Below are 6751 nucleotides of genomic sequence, written 5' to 3' on the forward strand. Positions count from 1 at the left end.
CCTCTTCACACAGATCTAATCTAGAGAGACACATAAGAACTCACACTGGAGTAAAACCATATTCTTGTGAACTATGTCAATATTCATGTTCAAATAAATCAAATCTAGCAGCACATATAAGAACTCACTCTGGAGAAAAACCATATTCTTGTAAACTATGTGATTATTCATTTTCACAAAAATCAAATCTAGCCACGCATATAAGAACCCATTCTGGAGAAAAACCATATTCTTGTGGACTATGTGATTATTCATGTGCACAGAAACAACAACTTACGAAGCACATGAGTTTACACATTAGGGGAAACCCATATTCTTGTGAAAAATGTGTATATTCATGTTTTACTAAACAAGATCTAACGAAACATATGAGACACCATAAAACGTGAAAACCATATTCATATAAATAATATTCATATTAAAGTTCTCGTAAACAAAATCTTTCAACACATTTCAGAACTCACACTTGATAAACTTGTAAACAATGAGTTATACATCATCTTTATTGAAACATAAAAAATTACTCTGAAAACAAATGCATACTGGAAATAACTTAAATGCTTACCTAACATCGTCCTCAAATAAGTTGTCTTTAGGCTCTCTTTATGGGTTTTTGTGGGAGTCTGCAATGCGGATACTTCTCATTATAAAGTCAGCTATAAATCAAAATATAAAAAAATAATATGAATATAAATCAAAAACATCATGAGATAATCATATATAAAAATAATATGAAAAATACAAACAATAAGATAATCATATATAAAAATAATATGAAGAATACAAACAATAAGATAATCATATATAAAAATAATATGAAAAATACAAACAATAAGATAATCATATATAAAAATAATATGAAAAATACAAACAATAAGATAATCATATATAAAAATAACATGAAAAAATACAAACAATAAGATAATAATATATAAAAATAATATGAAAAATACAAACAATAAGATAATCATATATAAAAATAATATGAAAAATACAAACAATAAGATAATCATATATAAAAATAATATGAAAAATACAAACAAATTAATAAAAAACATCATGAGATAATCATATATAAAAATAATATTAAAAACATCATGAGATAATCATATATAAAAATAATATGAAAAATACAAACATGAGATAATCATATATAAAAAATATTAAAAAAACATCATGAGATAATCATATATAAAAATATGAAAAATACAAACATAAGATAATCATATATAAAAATAATATGAAAAATACAAACATGAGATAATCATATATAAAAATAATATGAAAAATACAACATGAGATAATCATATATAAAAATAATATTAAAAGCACCATGAGATAATCATATATAAAAATAATATGAAAAATACAAACAAATGCTGCACCCAAGATAAAGGACAGAAATGAGACGATTTCAGATATAAAGTCTTGATAAAATCTATGCAGATCCGTGTATCTCCATCACTTGTGGCAACAAATAGAGAATTAAAAACTCATAAAACCCATGGATTTTTATCAAAAGAAAGTGTTTTGCTATCACTAATCCAACTTTGTAGCAAATAAAATAAATTCCTGGATGAGAAAATTAAAGAAAATGACGTTATTGAAAAGAAAAATAATCCACTGTTTCTAGCGTAAAATAAACTGTCAACGATGAAAGTCTTTGTTTTTAATTAAAACACAAATATCATCTCCCATAAGTAAAAAAGAGAATCACAATTGGCTTCATTCAACAATGCATCAGAAACACCTTTTAATCTATACCACCATTCATTTGTTGATTCATTTGAACAGTTTTGACCATGGCATCTTAACACTAACATCCATGATCTTATACGTGAATTGACTCCCCTATATGTCCCTTATCATCAGAAGCTAAAAATGTAAAACTATCACAACGTCACTTGCTTTTTCTTTCTCGTTACTATCAATGACCGAAGCTACTGCATACAACTGTATAATAACCTTAAAAATTGCGGAACCTAGATGGTCAGTAAGTCCTGAGTATCGAAATGTAGGGAAGAGCTCAGTTGTCACACGTCAAACTATGAGAATTACGACAGAAATAGAGTTACCGCTGCTATTCAGAGTTGTAACATACAACGCCCTCCATTTGGAGCTAAACCAGATATCTTAAGCTGCATGACTCTAAATTATGAGTCTCTCAATTGCAATAAAAACTGCGTTCTAAGACAAAAACAAGACCACATATTGAAATCGGAAGCTCCAGAATCGGCTTAACTTTTTCAGAAAAGAAATTGTTTCAGATAAAACAATTTATCGCATCTTACAGTGCTGAGACGACTGGAGAATATAACCTGCAGGCTGATTATCTTCTTGTATATAATAAGAGACGCAATTTTCCCCCTATTGACAATAACCGATGGCACATAAAAACTATTTTACGTCATTAGTCATTACGTTATCTTGTGGCGTGACAGCTGCTGGAAGCGGTAGGGCTCCTCATTGGGAGGAGACTAAGACTACCGAACACTGAAGAATGCCGGACAACTATGCTTGTGTTAATTGTTCAGCATTACTGCGTGCCCGGGCAGCGGCGACAGACCTTGCAGAAAGGAAGAGATAAATTATGGATTTTATTATGTTTTTTTGTGTTTTTTTTTTGTAAAACTGGCATATACATTTTATTGTTGGTGGAAAAGTGACACTTAGATGTCGTTTTGAGAATATAACGAATATAATTTCATTTCTTGGGCAAGCCGAGGGGTCATGGGAGTTAACAGGCGTTTGTAGAATCACTAGCACCCTACTCTGATACTTTGTATATTAGCGAATGTCCGCGCCAAAATCAGTGAGTTGAATCTGGATTTTGAACAAATCTGATCCTAATCGAAAAGTCCTCGCCACACACACTTTCCACCATCCGTCGTTACAACACAAACGGAGAGTACTAAATCTAATTAGATTCAATAGTTTTGACAATTGTTTATACCATATTTTGTAAATGTGACTTGAATGAACTTGTTTATCTTTCTTTTGTGTGAATAAAACTCTATTCACTTCCAGCGCGACACAGCATATCAACCCGAATGCGAAATCGACACTGACGAACGAGATCCCGCTGTGCCGAGAGAACTTGCATAGAATTCCCCGTGAAAGACAATCACGGCACGCATGTGATAAGGGATCGCTGAGGCTTAACACCTGTTACTAGTGACCTTTGACAGGGACCTCTTCATAATCGAACTGAAGACCGCAATTACATACACATTATTTCGTAATATTAAAAAAATTACATTTAGTCCGAGGAGTGCCATGACCATTATCGTCCTAACCTAAAGATGAAGTAGCTAAAATTTCGTCCTCACTTAACCGACTACTCTTACGACACCATTCTACACCGAGTAGTTTTATACTTTTACATACTTTTCCTGGGTGTTAATCGTCATTAAATGACTACACATTTCTCACGCGTACGCATACTCTTATCCCTTAAATCCGACAAAAATAATGATTTCTCCCTGTTTAATATCCGTTGTCACTGATTAGATGAGAACTACTCATTCTACAATTCCAACATTCGGTTATTCCACCAAATAAACGAACACTTATCACTATTAAATACGCTGCCATTTTTAAAGATATTTTTCAATGAACTAAAGAAAATGTTTTACAAATAAATCTGTTTTTTCAAAGAATTTTTAAAAAAACATTTAAAAAAGTGTTTTAGAAATCAATACATTTCTTTGACTTTTTTGAAAGATATTTTTTCAATGAATAAAACAAATTATTTTATACAATCCTTTTATTCGATGAGTTTTTAATGATATTTTTTCAATGATCTAAAAACGATATATTTCGGAAAAAAAAATTAAAATGATTAAAACATGTATTTTAAATTCCTTAGAAAATCTGTTTGTTTTTTTCCATTTTTATAGAGAAGTGATTTTTCGTATAAACCGGTTGGGCGGTTGTGCTTGTTTTTTTGTGCGTGATATGTCCTAAAGGGGGCCCATTAATTCGGACAATCAAAGATAAAGGATTCCGTGAAAGAAATAATTAAATATGTACTGTGGTTTGAATACGGAAAGAAAAGTTTATTTGCGTATTTACATAGAGACAAATAAAAGTGTGTTCATCGTTCAGGCGGAAGTCTCTGTTCTGCTGCGTCCGGTGAAAACCGGTGACTCGGTTCCTGATGTAGAATGTTCCGGGATGGTTACCTATCTCTACATAGCACCTCCCCAAGCAAATTTCTCCTTGGAGAATTTTGCTTAAAACCGTTTGTTTTTAGGTCTGGGGCTCAGTCGGTTAACTTTTCACCCTTGTACTTTTTCTCCTCAACACCGTTTGAGGGGGTGGAGCTGGTGGTGAAACTAGCACTCTTTGACCTGGAGTAAAAGATACTACTCTCGTAGTAGGTTGTGCTATGGTTAGAGGAATATTAAAAGAGTCATACAATACCTCTAATGGCAGTTCGTTATCTTCTGCCTGTTTGTATTCATCAGTGTGTCGAGGTCTTAGTTGATTTATATGCCTGCGGCAGTCGAATTTACTACTTCTTACTGAATATAGCATGTGCCCAATTCTTTTCATAATCATCCTCTCATACCAAAAGCTTTTCCGAGTCCTATAGTTCAAGAAGAATATTTTGTCACCAGGTTTGTAGAACCTTGTCGAATGATTTTCTCTCGTTGCTGTTGTCTTGATATCATTTGGTAAAATCCTGTCAAATACGGATCTGATTTCCCGTGCGAACCGGCATTTGTGTTTGGGTAAGGAGTGATCCTATATACAGCCAAAATATTTCTAAGACTCTTCTCATCATGCCTTGGTGTTTTAAAGCTTTTGTTAACGTGTCAACAAATCTCTCTGCTATGTCGTTTAACCTTGGATGCTATATTGCAGTTGTTAAATCTTCATTCGTCAAATTTTGCTGGTAAATTGGGTGCTGTTGTCACTGACAATACTTTTAGGAACTCCAAAACGACTGAAGAGATGTCTTAATGCATATATAGTACTAGTCGATGTCGGATGTTTACACTTAAGCACTTCTAGCCATTTTGTAAAGCTGTCGACAAGACTAAAAAGTAATGTTCATTCAATGGACCTGCATAGTCAATGTGTAACCGCATCCATGGTGCATCCGTGTTCGCCCACAATTGTATCTGTACACGTGGTGCCTTTTATGCTAGCTGACACCCTCGACATTCTCTTACCATTTTTACGATGTCCCGGTCAGCGCATCAAGGCCTTCATTCTGGACATACATGGATGACCGCTATGGACTTCTGTTAGCATTCTCTTTTTCATTGTGGTCGAAATGACGACTTTGTCTGCATACAATACAGTCTGTGAGCAAATAAAAAATGGCGAAATTTGTTAGTATTTCTTTGACTTGTCATTTAACTGCACCTAGTTTTTCGTTCTTACAATAAATTCATCTGTTTCTGCTGCCTTATTGGTGTCGTCCAGAGTCACTGGTAACTCTCGAATCGTGTTGCACAGCAGACCGGAGAGTTCTTTTTCCTCTCTTAATGCAGCTATCAATGTGTCCTCTAAAGGTTCTGCACACTTTCGAATCAATCTGGATAGTCCATCAGCATGTCCAATATTTTTAGATGAAATGTACTCCATTTAAAAATTATAATTCAACAGAATTATGCTTTATCGTTGAAGTCTGTTTGCAGTGTGAGTGGGTAGGCCTTTTTACATCCAAAAATAATGAACAAGGGCTTGTGGTCAGTCTGCAACGTAAAAATCCTGCCATGAATATATCTATGTAATTTTCGCATTACATAGATATTGCTACACTTTCTTTTTCAATTTGAGAATAGTTTTTCTCTCTGCAGGCAAAAGTGATCTGGAAGCATGAACTCTTGGCTTCGTTGATCCGTCTTCCAGTCTATGGAGAAGTACTGCTCTTATGTCATAATCACTTGCATCTGCCGCCATAATCAATACCTTCTGTGGATCGAAGTGTGCCAATGCTAAATCAGATAGCAGTCATTCCTTACTCTCTTCATATGCACTTAGGTGCTCCTTTGACCAAATCCACTTTCGTCCTTTTTCTTAAGAATTCGTTCAATGGTGCTCTCAACTTATGCATTTTTGGGATATAGATAGCATAATATCAAAAAAGATTGTAACTGGGCAAGATTGCTACGTGCTGGCTCTGTTCTCTGAGGATCCGGTCTTCTGCCTTGGCTGTCAATGATTTGATCCGGATATTTTATCTGTTTTTTAAAAAATCACATTTTAGGCACTCAATTTGAAACCAAATTCCTTAATACTTTGGAAAACTGTTCTGATATACTTCTTATGTTCCTGCACATTTTCACTCTTTACAAGAATATCATCCAAATATGCGAATGCAAAACCTAAATCAGCAAGCATTGTGTCCATTATTTGTTGAAATAACGCTGGAGATACTTTCAATCCAAAAGGAAACCTTTTGAGTCTGAGGAATGGGTATTGATACACAAATATTTCGAACATTCTTCACTAACTTTTACCTGAAGATAAGTTTCAGATAAATCAATTTTGGAGAAAGTTTTCCCTCCATTCAGCTTTGTAAAAATGTCTTCAGGGGAGAGGAGTGGATAACTATGATCCATAAGACAATAATTGAGGCCTGTAGAAAAATCGGCACATACCCGAATCCTCTTGTTTTTCTTTTACACATATACAGTAGGGCTTGCCCACTAAGAATAGTCAACTTTTTCGGCTACACCATTTTCCTGCAGTCTCTGCAGCTCGATTGCAATATCTTCTTTTGAAGAAAAAGGCA

General features: G+C 33.9%; 1 long non-coding RNA gene across 1 annotated transcript in view; it reads left to right on the plus strand.

Annotated features, from left to right (window-relative positions):
• LOC145271449 (uncharacterized) overlaps positions 1–103 on the plus strand; it is an 8863-nt gene extending 8760 nt beyond the window's left edge. Inside the window, exon 2 of the long non-coding RNA XR_013865880.1 lies at positions 1–103. This exon is cut by the window's left edge and continues 651 nt beyond it. This is a non-coding gene — a long non-coding RNA (uncharacterized LOC145271449).
• The last annotated feature ends 6648 nt before the right edge of the window (positions 104–6751 follow it).

Source organism: Euprymna scolopes, chromosome 46, assembly GCF_053919585.1.
Source record: "Euprymna scolopes isolate OS-2025 chromosome 46, ASM5391958v1, whole genome shotgun sequence".
In the NCBI taxonomy this organism is placed as follows: Eukaryota; Metazoa; Mollusca; class Cephalopoda; order Sepiida; family Sepiolidae; genus Euprymna; species Euprymna scolopes.